The 16,151-nt window shown below is 50.6% G+C and overlaps 1 protein-coding gene across 1 annotated transcript in view; it reads left to right on the top strand.

Moving 5' to 3' along the window:
• Positions 1 to 16,151, top strand: part of TNS3 (tensin 3) — a 227,344-nt gene that overhangs the window by 28,964 nt on the left and 182,229 nt on the right. The window contains exon 2 of the mRNA XM_060157465.1: positions 14,095 to 14,206. The gene's annotated coding sequence lies outside the window, so the exon portion shown is untranslated. The remainder of the gene's footprint in view (positions 1 to 14,094; positions 14,207 to 16,151) is intronic.

Raw genomic sequence — 16,151 nt, 5'->3', positions numbered from 1 at the left:
TTAGGTTTGAGTGTGAGGCCTTGGTGTCCGCTCGGGCAGGAGCGCACACAGCCAGGGCCCCCGTGGTTTGCTGGTGTCTCCACAGACCCTGCCCTTATCCTCACTGCCGCACCCTTGTCTCCCTCCACAGGGCAGGTGAGGCAGCTAGGATGCCTCTGCCGCCCCGCCAGGAAGCAGCCGTGTCTCCCTAGCCCCTTCCTTCTCTCTAGGGATGACAAGGAGACAGAGGAGGAATGGCCGGGACAGGGGGACATAACCGCCGGGGTGGGGGGAGGCGCCAGCCTTTTCATCCATCCCTTTCTTTTGCTCTTCTCTGCCTGTTCTTTAATGAAACAGTTGTTGTTTTTGAGCAGGAAAGGGGGGAAAAGCACATACCGGAGGCTGATTTCTGTAGAGGAAGCACGTTTTCTGTGCTTTTTGAAGGCGAGGGAAGGAGACGCGTGAAAGGGGAGAGTGGAGGGGAAATGCGAACCAGTTCTCACTTTCTTAGCATCGGCCCAAAGCGGTTCGCCGAGGAGGTCCCCTTGTCCTGAAAGGGAGCCGCGAGACGTGCCCGTGAAGAGCCGCACTTGACGCGCCCGAGGATCCGGGTCCCTGGGTGGCGTGCCCACCCCACGGGGCCGCCGTTGTCGCCGCCGCGGGACTCCCCTTGAGGGGAGGGGCTTGTGGGCTCAGGCTGGGAGTCGCCTTGAATTCTGTAGCCAACTAAGACATTTTGGCTTAATTGGCTGGACTAGACGACCTCCCTCGAGGTCAGGGGACTCATGGTACAGGTTCACTGAGGTTGATTTACTATGACTTTGGTGAGACACAGAGGGGTGTGGGGGACAAAACCTGGAGTGGGAACACAGCCCTACAGTCCTGTGTCCTCTAGGAGGAGGTCATTCCTGCTGCTGGACTGTCCTCGCCGATCCAGCTCCCAACACGTGGCACCTTTAATCTGACTCTTGCCCCAAGGATGTCCCCGGGTTAGGTGAGGTGCCGCTGCTCGCTGGCTCTGCAGTCTTCTGCCCCCTCACCCCACATCCCTGGATCCCCTGGGGACTTGGTTTCCCCTGTGTCCTGTGCCCCATCCTGCGCTCCCTCATCGTCTGAGGAACAGGCCCTACTGCCATCAGTGAGATGGACTCATGGGGCTCCTGGGTGTCGTCAGGAAGTACTGAAATGCGACCAGTGGCCTTCGAGACCCACTGTGTCCTGTTGCCCTCCCGGGTGTGGGATGGAGCAGGGGCCGGCTGAGCGGGGAAGGGTGGAGGCGGATGGTCTTGAGAGTTAGGATTTGCCCAAGGGCTGTGCTTGTGCGGGGCCCACGTGCGAGGCCGGCCTCTAGAGATGATCCCTGGGCCTCCAGGGCCAGCATGACTGGTGTCCCTGCCTTCCGACCAGGAGAGAAAGCGAAGCATGGAGTTTTCTGCAGATGAGAGCTGGCGACAGCTTACTGGTATCAGAAGCTCCTTAAACTCAAGCAAGAGGGCTTCCCTGGCGGCGCAGGGGTTAAGAATCCTCCTGCCGATGCAGGGGACACGGGTCCCATCCCAGGTGTGGGAAGATCCCACATGCCGCGGAGCAACTAAGCCCGTGCGCCACAACTACTGAACCTGCGCTCTAGAACCCGTGAGCCACAACTACTGAGCCCACACGTCACAACTACTGAAGCCTGCGCGTCTAGAGCCCCTGCTCCCCAACAAGAGAAGCCTGCGCACCGCAACGAAGAGTAGCCCCCGCTCGCTGCAGCTAGAGAAAGCCCGCGCGCGGCAACGAAGACCCAACACAGCCAGAAATCAAAACAAATAAATAAATAAATTTATTTAAAAAGAAAAAGAATTGCATTAAAAAAAGCTCAAGCAAGAGTCTCTTTTGTTACCAGAAGCAAAGTGCTTTTGAAAGTGCTTTAGGTGGTTCTTGGAAACACCTTGGCACTTGGAGTCACAGAGCCATGGATGGGTGTGACCGGCCCGTGGCGGAGCTTCTGTGTGATGGGGATGGAGGGGTGAAGACAGGAGTCATTTGCCCGGAGTGTTTGGTGACCCCCACTGCAGACTCTGGGGCTGGGAATGAGGGTGTATCTAGCCAGCAGATGGACCCTCCACGCTCAGCTCCCAGGGACCCCAGGTTTTGGCCCCTGTGTCCCTCGCTCGGATCTGGTGATACCTGGTCAAGATCAGGGTCAGGCTGTGCCTCTGCAGGAGCACCGACGGTAGAGCCGTGCTCTCATGGTGGGTGTGTCCCATCGAAGGCCACGGTCGCTCAGGCTGGCATGGCCAGCCGGCTCTGTCGCAGACTTGCTGTTTTCCCTTTTATAACAAATAAGGGACAATTCTTTGAGGCTATGTGAATCTTCTCCAAAGAGTGACAGGGGCAGAATGGTGGCTCATGGCTCTCCTCTGTGAGTTCCCATAATGAGTAGAGGCTAAAAACCTCCACGATCTCTGTACCCCGCCCCCTCCACCTGTCTCCTGCCGCCCTCTCCTGCCCTCGTCCCTCCAGGTCAGGAGGTGCCTTGAGACCATGCAGGCATCTACGTCTCATCAGACCCACAGTGTGTTCATTTAGCTATTTATTTCTATCAGTAGGACTCATGAATTCCTATTTAATTGAATGGGTTATAATCAATATTATCACTATTCATTTCGATGTTCAAGTTGTCCCAAGTTTGGCCAGGGGCAATCTCTGTAAGCCCACTCCAGTCCCCTGGTGATGCAGCCCCGTCATTCTGGGAGCATTCCTTTACCCTCTGGCAAAAACAAACAAAAGAAACATTGCAGGTTCATTTGTAGTATCCCTGGCTCAGATCTGAAACCAGCCATGTCTCCAAGGAGCCCTGATTTCTTTCACTGGGAAACAGTACTTTAAAACCGGGACGTGGGTGCTGGATGTAACCACTACTGTTGGGGGCCGCTTCAGGCCACCCACCACGGACAGAGCTGGGGAGTGTATATATGCATGTGTGTATATGGCTGCATGCTTGTGCATGGGTGTGTGTGCATGTGCGTGTGCACATTTGCATCAGTTTTGATTTCTGTCAGTATCTGTGTCTCTACATTGAAACCACGAGTTACACCGGCATCCGATTCCAGTCCCCCAACACAGCAATCACTGTCATTTTCTTCCTTTCCGTGTTAGTAAACCCCTTCACCACCAGGTGGTCCCCAGGACACAGGGTGTTCACGTGGTTCCTTCCCGCTCACCGCTAGAGATTCCCGCTGCCCTCGGGGTCAGGCCCTGGCTTGCACTGAGGGTCCCCTTCCTCTCCACTCCTCCGGGGACCGAGCTCACCACCCCCATGCCCGCCCTTAGGATGCGGCCTCTGCCCGCCTGCCTGGGGTCCACGCCCCGAACGCACACTGTGCTTCAGTTCACGCAAACACCCTGCCTTACGCACAGCGCTTGGTCCCCCGGCTCTTTTCCTGTCCACTTCTCCTCCAGGTCTCAGCCCACCCGTCGCCTGTTTTCCCGAAAGTCCCATGAGTGGCTCAGGGCCCCCTCATAACGCCACATGCAGATACTTCTGCCATCAGGTAAAGAGGAGTCGTTCGTCACCGGAGTCCCCGTGGCGCCAGGCACACACAGGCTGCTCGCCAGCATTCCGGGACGGCTGGGTGAGTGTGTGGCGAGGGGCCGTGTGGCAGCAGCCCTCCCTCCGCTCAGTTGGACGAGAACCCCGGGGTCCTGGATGGGCCAGCCCCGCATCCCGTGTTAGGGTCGGTCTCACCGCAGGGCTTCTGTCCCCGGCCCAGTCTGGGTTCCCAGCCCGGGCTGGTGACGCAGCCCCGAGGCCTGGTGTTGGAGCTTTGCCCGCACAGTCTGGCCCCGGGCCCCCTGAGGTCCGTCCTGAGCACAAAGAACCTCCTTTGTTGCTGGGGACTCGGTGCAGCCGCAAGGCAGAGGCAGGCGGTCCGGCCCGCGAGAATCAGGGAGGACCGCCGTCTTACCAGGGGCAGGCCAGGCTGGCAGCACAGTAGTGGGGGAGTCCGGAGAGGCTAGAGTAGCTGGCTCCGCACCTGCCCTGGTTCCTGGGGTCCCCTGGGGTCCCTAGGCTGAGCTGGCCTCAAACCCTCACACTTCAGCTTGCCTCTGAGGGACGCAGAGCAGGAGAAGCCTGGGGGTGGGTGGGGCCGGCTGGTGCAGGAGGGTGGAGGGTTAGGGGGCTAGAGAGGGGGCCGGCTGGCAAAGCGGGGCATCCGACAGGGGTCCCAGTTTTGTATTCGGGGAAGTTCGTTTGGGCTGGGGTGGTCTGGGCTGTAGCCCGACGACTGTCTCTGGTCCCTGGTTCCCACTTTGTTGTCATTATCTGTGAGGTGTGGTCGCATGCATCTGACGGGTTATTAGTAATAAAGTGTGGGAATCTTCTGAACGATGTACCTTTTGATCAAGTGAGAGGAGATTCGGATGTCCCCTGTGAAAACACCTGTTTGTCTTCCAATCTGCTAGCCACGGGCCTGGGAGCTCTGTGCTCAGGACCATCATTTCCAGGGGCCCCACAGACTGTGGAGCCCGGTCCTCGAGTTCAAGGAGCTTTATCATTCTGGGAGTTACCGGTTCTTTGCTGGGATTCAGGTTCCTTCTGCTGGTTCCATGGGTGAGACTGGTGATGGATCCAGCTGACGTCTGGAAGAAGTGTTCGCACCGTGCGCCCCCAGACAGCAGAATCATGTGCTTCTAGCTCAGCTTGCAGACACGGCTCTGGGCTCCATCTTGTGTTAGATGTTGGGGACTCAAATGAAGCTGATACAGATGTGCGTTCTTAGGGATCCTGCAGTCACATGGGGGTGAGGGATACCTATGAAGAAATAGCACTGGGAGATGTTTGCAAAAACTAAAGTTCAATTACTCTGTAGAAAAAGTGAATAATAATGAATGAATCTAGAAAATGAATTAATGAACAAACGAACAAATGACTATAGAGACAGATGAATAATCATCTTACCTGAAGGATGGAGGGAAATGAGAATGAATGGGTGGCTGCCAGGCAAGGAATCAGAATGGTGTGTTCCTGGTTTGTGTGTGTGTGTGTGTGTGTGTGTGTGTGTGTGTGTGTGTGTGTGTGTGTGTGTGTTTGAAAGTTGAAGAGCAGCTTCGCTATTCCACCCCAGAAATGGAAAGATGGTATTCAGCGCCAGAACCTGAGAGGTTAATGCTGGCCTTTGAATTGATGGCTGGAATTCGCACATGTGTTAACCATAAAGGCCCAGGTCTAGCCCACCCAGACTGCTCTCCGAAGCTAAGACATTTGGAGTTGCAAGCGGAGTTGAAGATCTGAAGTGTTACACCAACACAGGTCATTAGGATCGCACCCTGGGCTGGGCGTGGAGGCCAGCCAAGCCACTAGGGCACACAGTTCCGCTATGGCTGAGGCCATACAGCTCCCGAGGCCATGTGCTACTATGCATGGACCTCCTCTACAGGACCCCACGGAAGGGAGGACGTGGCCCCAGCCGAACATGTCCACGATCAAGGGAGCATTTCCCAGGAGTGGGTTGCCAGAGCTTTCCATGGTGGAAAGCTTAGATCCACTGCTCCACGACCCCAGCCCAAGACAAGTCAGTCCTGTGGGGTCTGACAGGCATCGAAACAGGGCCATTCTGTCTGTGGATCATGCCCACCCACCCCTCTGGGCTGTCCTTCAGGCGAAGTGACCCTTCCACTTTCCAGGTGTCTGACTACCTCTTCGTGTGACACCTGGACCCCACCATCCCAGTCACCTCCATCTCCTTAAAAAAAAAATAAGAACAGGCTTTTCATTTCCTTCTAAAATCACAGACCCAGAGAGGAAAACGGGTTGTGCTTTGCTGGGAGCTGGATGGCACTCTGGATGGGAAGGGGACGGAGGGGTGCGGTGGATCCCAGACCCCAGGTGTGCAAGGCGCCATAACCGTTCACTTTGAGCTTGCTGGGACCTCTACCTGGTTCTCAGCCCTCTTTGGCAAGGCTGCTAATGCTTGCTTTCCTCAGTTGAAGAAGCAAATTGGAAAGAGGCCTTTCTGCATGAGAGTTTTCCTTCTTTGCACTCCAAAGCCACTGTTTGCTAGCAGTGTAGATTACCAGTGATACTGACCATTACAGATGCAGGTTTACTGGACAGTATACAAGATTTTAAAATCCCCGAAGGCAAAGAGCCTGCGGGTTTTGATTTTAAGCCCCAGGGCCTGCATTCTTGGAGAGGTCTGAAATCCTAGTCAAGCTGTACTCCAGCCAGAGGCGGGGGTAAATCCAGTGGGAGGGCGGAGGGCGACGGAGGGCAATGGAAGGTTTGCCCCCCAGCCCTGCCCTAGGAGGCGTTTCTTCTCCACTTTTCCCGGGTTTGGCTGAGAAGCCTTTTGCCTCCTCTCTGGAACTGCGTCTGGGGTGGGGGAGGGAGGGCTAATTCGTGTCAGATGGAGGGGCGCCGGGGGACCGTGCGCTCACTCTTCTGGCTTTTGTTCCCGGCATCTGACTTCTGACGGCAGAGTGGACTTGGAGTTGGCGGCCGCTTCTTTCCGCGGCTCACGGGGTCGAACTTTTCCTGAAGCCGAGGCGCAGGGGCTCAGGAGGCATACCTGCCTGGCACCGCCGCCGGAGAGGTGTCCGCGCCTGCCTCTGCCTTCCTCGCCCGGCCCGGCTCTCCGCGGGGGCCAGGGCGGCCATGCGGCTGCGCGCCCTGACACCCGGGCCGCCTGGAGGGTGCGCGCGCGGGGCGCGGGTGCGCCGGCACCGGCGCCAGGTGAGTGGGAGCCCCGAGACGGGGGAGGGGCGCTGGAGCAAGGGTCAGGGTGCTGGGAGCGGCGACGCGGGCGCGCCGGGCGCTGGGACGGGGTGGGGGCACTTTTGGGTTGGTGTGCGCGTGTGCTCGTGTGTGCCCGCGTACCCCACTCTGAGTGCCGACGTGCAAGTGTGTACGGGTGCCCGTGCACTCTTGTTTGCGCGTGCACGTTCGTTCACTCCTGTGCCCTTGTCTCTGCGCGTGCTCATGTGTGCGCGAGTGCGCGTGTGTCCTTGTTTGTGCGCGCGTGTGCGCTTCCGCGCGCGTGTCCCCCCGCGTGTGGCCGTGTATGCGCGTGTTACTTGCGCAGGAAAGGAAGAGAGAGGGAGATCAGGGCTTTGCCTGGTGGGAGGCCGGCGGCGCCCTGGTGAGCCCACATGGGGTGGGGGACAGTTCTGGCTTAATTTTCTAATCCAACTCCCTCTTGAACACACTTCCTTGGACTCCTTTCCTGGAATGGAAGTAGGACATTGGCAATTTCGCGGACTCGCTTCGTAGCCTGTGTTTCTTGCAAAGGAAGAGGGTGCTTAGCTCTATGGGTATGTGAGGGTGCACTAGCATTGTTGCAGAAATGTAAGTTAACCAGAGCCATGTAACGATACCTGGTCCTGGGACGGTCCTCCATGGCGTTTGAATTAAACAGAGCAGATGCCGGGAGGCGGCTCCTTACTGGGTTCAGCAGTCCTTTCTCTGAGTCTAATAATTAGGCATTTATTGCATTCGTCTTCCCGGAAATTTATGTAAGGTTCTGAGGAGTGAGAGTTTGTCAAAATGTCAGCTACTTCACATCACTTTGAGTTGTGCTGCATTCTGTTTTTAGTTTAACAAACACTGTTGCTGGGAAGCTTAGGGACAGTGTGTGGTATGCAGAGGGTGTCCCTGTACCCTGGGTCCTGTGGCTGCTGGTGGGTGGAAACATCTCTGGGCAGGAACACCCCAGAGGTTTGGGGTCCACTCTGCCTATGCGGGAAGTTTTTTTCGCATTTAACTTCAGAGTCAAGTTGCTTGGTGTTTTTGCTCAGTATCTGCCCCCCCTAGAATGCTACTGAAAGCTTCCAGGTATGAAAACCCACACCTAAATCCTCTTTCCTGGAAGGAAAATATAGCTGGATTGTGCTAATTTAGCCTTTGTGTGGGTAACTGTTGCTTCCGGAACATTAGCCCAGAGAACCTAGCAGAGAGGTCTGTGAGGTTTTGCATTTTCGCAGAGCCGAAGGTTACCCTTCTGCGCTGCTGTGGAGCACTTAAACTCGCTCAATTCTGCAGAGATTTTTCTTTCTAAAAAGAGACCTCACAATCAAGACCGGCACTAATTACCCTGAACCCCTCAGGGAGTCCTTGTGGAACCCGCAGCCTTGCTCTCTACCCTTCCAACTGCCTGCTCCTAACAATTAAATGCAATTTAGATTCCTGAACTGAGCCTGCTAAATGCTGCAGCATTTTGGCCTCCCCCTCCCTCCCCGTCTCCCCCCTCCCCCCTCCCCGTCTCCCCCCTCCCCCCTGCACTCACTGGCCCCGCCTCTTTGGGAGAAATGAAAGCACAGTATCAGGTGAAAACAAAGGCAGTCTAATCCTGTCTAGGCTCACTTCACAATGGAGATGTTATGTACAGATGAAGCGTGAGCAGATGTTATTACACTATCTGAAATGAATTCCTCCGCCATCCAGCCATTGAAATGGCTTCGGCCTCCCTACAGCACCTCTGCTGTTTCCCTCCTCCAGGCTTCTAGCTGTCGCCCGGCCCGCAAGAATATCACAGGAACACAGTGCCTCTTTCTCCCTCGTTATAATAAAGGTATTTGCAAGGAATAAAAGGTCACAGTCTACCCCGCTGGCCCACAGAATACGGCCAGTTCATTCAGTCAACAAATATTAATTGAGGGTCCGTGGTTCACTGTCTGCCAGGCACTGTGCGGGGGCCTCGTAAGACACATGGATAAGCGCGTGGTGTCCTGCCTCTAGGAAATTACACGGGAGAGAAGGCGTGTAAACAAGTAACTGAAATATGAGGGAGGGGGCGAGTATGTACCAGCTGGCGGGATTACGATGGAGGGCTGTGTTTGTCAGCTACCTGAATGCCGACTCCTGTCTGAGCTTGAGACCCGGGTGGAGACTGGGTCTGAGCCCATATCCCTTATCTGTTGGCTGTGTGGTCTTGATCTTGCATGCTGGTGCCCCGTTTGTTGAGCAGTGGTTACAGCACAGAAGGGCCCTGCCAATGTCATGAACTTCATGATAGCGGTACCTTCGTCCCTCTTTTATAGGCATGGAGTACAAGAGTCCTGCTATCAAAAAGTATACAGTCTCTTGAGAAAACCAGAAACAGACACGTGAACAAGCACGTAATAACAGTGCCTTACCACGTAGGAGGAATAGCTTCCTATAGTGTGGTCCATTATCTAGTGGAGGCTCTCAGTCCCAGCTGCAGCTCAGAATCCCTGGAGGAGATTTGAAAAAATTTGTCGTCTGGTCCCACCTCCAGATAATCTGTTTTAATTGGTCTGGGGTGGAGCTTAGGCACCGCTGTTTTAAAAACTCTGCCCAAGTGATTCCCATAGACGGCCAGTGTTCATAACTGGTACCTGCCGTAGCATTTGACTATTTACAGTAGCTTGGTTAATAGGTAGGAGGGGGCGGTATCCTTTCCCTCGGAGAGAGGTATGACTTGCCCTGGGTCATAGAGCTCGTACTGCAGGTGGCAGAACCGTGGTGCAGGACACTTTGCCTCATTTGACAGGCTTGACAGGATCAACACCAGGGGATATGTGATTGAGTGATGAGACTGCTGTAGGATTCCTGAGGAACTTGAAGTGGTCAGGAAGGACTTCGGGGAGGGTGGGACTAGAAATGGTCACAATAGAAAACTAGAAGTTACCAGCATTCTAGACCATTTGAATAGCAGGGGAAAGTTTGGGGATGGGCAAAGCACGCTTTAAAGTTGGAATGGCATGTTGGAAAGGGTTCTCTGCCAATTCCAGTCCATTAGTAGTTGCACATGGGGTTCTCCTTGTCAGCCGTTGGTCAAGGAATACGGGGTTGTGGTCTGTGTGCTGCGTATTTGCTTTTCCTTTTATCAGTATCAGAGGAGCGTTTGCTTTGTTGAAAATTAGGATTCAAGGTGTTCATTCAGTACCTCATATTTATTAGTTATGTAGAATCCCAAGAACATACTTTCTTTGAAACTCTTGTTTAATGTTTTTATACTAAAGACACATTTTCAAAATATAATAGAAAACATCACATTGTACACTTAAATATGTGCAGTCTTCAAAGTTGTTTTGGGAGTTTTAAGTGCTTTGCATTTAAATATGAATTTTAGAATCAGTTTGCCGATTATAAAAAAAGAACCTTCTGGGATTTTGATTGAGATTTTGTTGAATCTATAGATTCTATGGGAAGAATTGTGTCTTAATTACATTGAGTCTTCTGACCCATGAACATGGTATATCTCTCCATCTATTTATATCTTCTTTAATTTCTTTCCACAGTGTTTTGTAGTTTTTAGTTTAGAGGTCTTTTGCAGTCTTGTTAGATTTATCCCTAAGTATTTCATATTTTTGATACTAATATAAATGGTGATATTTTTCGAATTTCAATTTCTGGATGTTTATTGCTGGTATGTAGAAATACAGTCAGCTTGTACATTCATTGATCTTGTATCCTTCATCTTTGCTAAACTCACTTGTCAGTTCTGGAGCTTTTTCATAGATTTCATCAGCGTTTTCTCCATAAACAGTGATGTCATCAGCGATTAAAGACAGTTTTTACTTTCTCCTTCCCAAACTGGATACCTCTTATTTACTTTTCTTGCCTGATTAGAACTTCTGGGACAAGGTTAAATAGAAATATTGATTGCAGAAAACCTTGCCTTGTTTCAGATCTTAAAGGGAATGCATTTAGTCTTTCATCGTTAAGTATGATGTTTGCTGTAGGTTTCACATAGACAATTTTATGAAGTTGAGGAAGTCCCTTGTTATTCCTATTTGGCTTTTTTACCAGGAAATGGAAGTTAGATTTTATAAGAGGTTTTTTTGTTGTTGTTGTTGTGTTTTGTTTTGTTTTAGTTAATTGATTGACATTTGAATGTAAAACCAACCAAACTTGCATTCTTGGGAGAAACCCAGTTAGCTATGATGTATCAACTTATGCACTACTTAGAAGTGTGTTATTTAGTTTCCAGATACTTGGGGAATTTTACTGAGATCTTTCTGTTTCTGATTCCTAATTTAATCCCATTGTGGTCAGAGAACATATTTAGTATGACTTGAATACGTTTAAATTTATTTAGACTTGTTTTATGTCCCAGAATATGGTCTACCTTGCTAAATATTCCATATGCATTTGAAAACAATGTGTATTCTGCTGCTGTTAGGTCAAATGTTCTATAAATGTCAGTTAGGTCAAGTTTTTGATACTATTGTTCAGAGCTTATGTATCCTTGCTTATTTTCTGCAATAATTATCAATTATTATTATTGATAAAAATAATTATTAATTATTGAGAAAGGGTATGTTAGTTTGCTAGGGCTGCCGTAATAAAATAACACAGGTTGGGTGGCTTAAACAACAGAAATTTATTTTCTTACAGTTCAGGAGGCTGGAAGTCCCAGATCAAGGTATTGACAGGTTTGGTTTTTCCCAAGGCCTCTTTCCTTAGTTTGTAGATGGTCACCTTCTCACTGTGTCCTCACATGAACTTTCCTCTGTGTGCAAAGCTTCCCTAGTGTCTCTTCTTCATATAAGGACACCAGCCCTCTTGGGTTAGTTTCCTACCCTTATGGCCTCATTTAATGTTGATTACCTCTTTAAAGGCCCCATCTTCAAATATGGTCACATTGGAGGTTAGGGCTTCAATATATGAAATTTTGGGGGACACAGTTCAGTCTGTAACAAGGGGTAATGAAATTTCAGACTGTGTATGTTTGCCTATCTCTGTTTGCAATTCTATCAGTTCTTGTTTCATATGTTTTGAAAGTTTTGTTATTAGATACATAACTGTTCAGGTTTGTTATATTCTCTTGTTGCTTTTACCCTTTCATCATTATGCAGTGCCTTTCTATATCATTGGGAATGTTCTTTAATCTAGAATCGACTTTGTTATTAATATAGTCATTTCAGCTTTCCTTTGATTAACATTATCATTGTATATTTTTCTATCCTTTGTCTTTTTTGAAAAAAAAAATAATCTGACAATCCCTGCCTTTTAATTAAGAGATTTAAACTATTTACATTAATGTGATTACTAATATGGTGAGGTTTAAATCTATCATCTTGCTACTTGTTTTCCATTCCTCTCACCTGTTCTTTATTACAGCTTTTTCTCTTTTTTTTTTATCATTTTAAGTTAATTGAACTTTTAAAATAACTTTGTTTTATCTTCTTTGTTGTATTATTACCTATAACTCATTATTTTAGTAGTTGCTTTAAGGTTTATATTATACTTTTTTAGCTTGTCACAGTCTACCTTCAAGTGTTAGTGTTATTACTTCACGTATATTATGAGAGCCTTACAGTAGTATACTACCATTTCTCCTTTCCTGAGTTTTGTGCTATTTTATCATAAATTTTACTTCTACTTACGTTAAACCTCACATCACATCATTATTAGTTTTTGTTTAAACAGTGAATTTTCTTTTAGGGAGTTTTAAGTAATAAGTGAAAAATCTTACATATTTGTCCATGTAATTACCGTTTCTAGTGGTCTTCATTCTTTTGTGTAAAGCTGTATTTCCATCTGATATCATTTTCCTTTCGCCCAGCCTGTCTTTAACATGTCTTGTGTACGTGTCAGCTGGTGATAAATTATTTCAGCTTTCAGCTTTTGTATATCCTAGGAAGTTTGTTTTTTGGCGGTAGGCCTCTCACTGCTGCGGCCTCTCCTGTTGCGGAGCACAGGCTCTGGACGCGCAGGCTCAGTGGCCATGGCTCATGGGCCCAGTGGCTCCGCGGCACGTGGGATCCTCCCAGACCGGGGCACGAACCCGTGTCCCCTGCATCGGCAGGAGGACTCTCAACCACCGCGCCACCAGGGAAGCCCCAGCCTGAATTCTTAACTCCTTTCCTTCAATCCATGTAGTACACTGGTTCCCCCTTCCCTCTCTGCATCCTGGAAGCTTTCTCCATGTAGGAATTTGGGGCATTTGTAGAGCTCACCTAATTTTTTTCCTGCCTCTGAGGCACTAGATAGGTTAATTTACCTGTTCATGAACACCCTATAAAGAGAATCTTTCACTGTGTGCTCGTGTCTGACTTCTTTCATTTAGCGTAATAATGCTTTTGATGTTCATCCGTGATGTTACACGTATTAGTAGCTTGCTCTTGTGTATACCCAAATGATATTCCATTTTATGAATATACCATGGTTTGTTTATCCAGCTCCTTGTGATGGGCATTTGGGTTACTTCCTGTTTGGGGCAGTTTTAAATAAGGTGGCTCTGATCGTTATTGCACGTGTCTTTGTGGACATATGTATTTTGGTGTCTGTAAGAGTGGAATTGCTGAGTCATAAGATTGGTGTAGGTTTAAAAATATGTATGAGAAATTGTCAAGCCGTTTTCCAAAGTAGTTGTACCGTTTGTCTCCCATTCTCGGTAACATGTCATCTTAATGAATTTTAGCTATTCTGGTGTGAGTCATGGCCTCTGTGAGTCCATGTGGATACAGGTTACGTTAGAATACACTGTCACATATCAGCAAATGGGAATATGATCGGTGTTTGGTTTCGAAGGCAAATTGAATTTTTATAAGATTCTCAGCTACAGCTATGAGCCTTGACGCTCCAGACACGGATTTGGTGCGTAAGTGTTTCCCCTCGTCCCAGTGCCGGTGTGTGTAATGGGTTCAGTTCTGTACCAGGTTTAAGGAGGAACTGCTATCTTGTCACCCTGGTCTGGTGACAGCTTCTCCTCAGTACAGCAGTTCAGAGAGGCTAAGTGGCCAGGAAGGCCAGTTGGTTAGTGACCTCTGCTATAATTGTGCTGTTTGCTGATCGTTTCTTCCAGAGGAAGAAGCGTTAAGATTCTGGGAATGCATGTGGATTCCTTTGTCACAGAAGCAGTAAGCCTGCAGTTTGTAAGCTAATACGCAATCACATAAGCCCTTCACCCAGGCGATTATGAACTGGTAGCGTGTGGGCCGCCACCAGGGCCCTGGCACCGGGCGTGCTGACGGGGCATCCCAGGCCCCTGGGATCCCAGCCTTGGCAGGATGCTGTCTTGTTCTTTTCTGTTTGCCTGGTCAAGTTCCTGTTTCAACCCTTCACCAACTCGGCTGGATTTATTATCTCCTGAAAGGGAAGAGAAAGAGCAAACGGACTACGAATGGAAGAGCTGACACTTTCTCTCTCTACTTTTTCAGCCAGAAGAATTAACTTCGAGTCTGCACAGTTTTAAGAACAAGGCCTTTAAAAAAGCCAGAGTCTGTGGGGTTTGCAAACAGATTATCGAAGGTCAAGGGATTTCATGCCGAGGTGAGTCCGCGTTTATCGTTCCCATGTTGATTAAACTGAAGCAAGTAAACAAACAAAAATCCAAAATGAAACCTTCTTGCAGGAGTTTCCAAAAGTTAAATCACGGAATTCCCCATCTCAGCCTGAGTTTCCCCCTGTCCTCACTGGACCGGGACTGACCATATTTACACAGATACGTACTCATGAGAAATGTTTCCAGCAAGAGCAAAGCTAGTCCTGTGGGAGAGGGCGCAGCAATGAGTGGCTCATGACGTACCTTCCATCTGCCCTGTAGTGTCGGGAGCTCGGGTTTTTCTACTTTCTGATCTCTTACCAGAGTTTACAGATGAAAACTTTTGGCTCTTTTGAGTGAGGGTCATCGCGTTACTGCCCTTTCAGCGTGTTGTCAGGCATTGCTCCTGTTGGTAAACAGCCACCAGCTTCACTCTGTGATGCTTAAACCCCAGGTAATCAAGGCAACTTGCTATTTTTTGTGCTTTCACGTTAGTAAATCTGTCTAAGGGACATGTGAGCAGGACGTCTCTTGTTTCCCTTGAACCCTAAAACCGTGGTTCTGTGTCACAGAGTGGAGGCAGGTTGGGGGACCTGGCAGAAGGCTTTGGGCTGTTCCGGAGCTTCTCATCACCGGTGGGTTTAGGATTTCCTCCGTAGAACGTTTTCAGGGCTGCCTCCAGGCTCCCTTTCCCCCCTGTGGACATCCTGGCACACGGTCCCTGATGGCTGCTTTGGGGTTGGGCAGCCTCGAGGAAGGATGCACGATGGTCACACTTCGTTGGGACCCAAGAGCGGGCAGGAGGCAGCTGTGGCCCCTCCTCTGAAGGGCCCCTCCACGGTCAGTGATGATGGTGCCCTGGTGCCGTCAGCACGTCACCAGCTCCCACCTGTCCTTCCCCCGCTGCGGCCTCGTGGGGATGCCAGAAGCCCCCTCCCTCCCCGGCCCCCCAGGGGTCTCTCTTTCAAAGTTGACACACCTGCTTCTCAGAGTGCATGGCCCTCTCACCTTGTCCCTGGATGCAGCCCGTCTCACGGGGCCTGGTGTCTCCTCTCCATGTAGAAAGGGTGAGCCGGGCCCCGGGGGCTGAGGGGTCACCTGTGGAGGTGCACATGGGACACGGATCCAGCGCCAGGCCTCCTCAGCACGGGCCCTCTCCCCACATCAGCAGGCATGCATGGGTGTGTACGTACACGAACACACACGTGTGCGTGTGCAAACACACATGGACACGTGCTCACAGGCGCATATGCACACACACGGAAACGTAGAGGAGGGTGTGACAGAGACGTGGCTGGGCCAGGAGCACAAGCTGGTCCTCTGAGTCTGTCAGGGGCAAAGTCTCCTGCTGTGAGTCCATGACGTGGGTTGTAACCATTCCTCCTCTGGACGGCTGGTGTGAGGTCCGAATGAGACAGGCGTGAGGTGCTTAGCCCACGTTCTGGTACTTAGCTTTGCAGTTGCTGTGAGGATTCTTTTTCCTCAATGCCCCCAACTGAATGTACCATGGGCGATTCCCACGTGGGTGACACCCGGGGTCCTTGGCTGGCTGCCGTCCACACGTGCAGGTCATGAGCACAAGTGATGGTGGTTTAGCTCCATAGGCGCAAGGGCTCTGTTCCCCACATACGTTTAACACGGCCTGGTTGTGACAGATTGTCTCTGTGGAGAGCCAGTTTCTTCTCGTCTCTGCACAGCTGAGGCCCGAGCTGACTAAGGCCCAAATGTCCTTTTTAAAATCTCAGTGCCTCTGCTCTAACCACCTACAAGAAACAGTTATTCTTTTCAAAGTAAATAGAAGCAGTGAGATCTGACCAGCTTGGAGACGGCGGTGCCCAGCAGCCAGGCTCCCCTCTCAGGCCAGGGCCTGGCTCCCTCCTTGGTCCCGAGGATGCTCACGGCCCCCAGCACCGTCCAGGGCTTGGCGTGAGAGTGCACGTCCGGGCTTGTGCC

This window comes from Lagenorhynchus albirostris, chromosome 8, assembly GCF_949774975.1.
Source record: "Lagenorhynchus albirostris chromosome 8, mLagAlb1.1, whole genome shotgun sequence".
Taxonomy (NCBI): domain Eukaryota; kingdom Metazoa; phylum Chordata; class Mammalia; order Artiodactyla; family Delphinidae; genus Lagenorhynchus; species Lagenorhynchus albirostris.
This window is presented reverse-complemented; position numbering and strand designations above follow the sequence as displayed.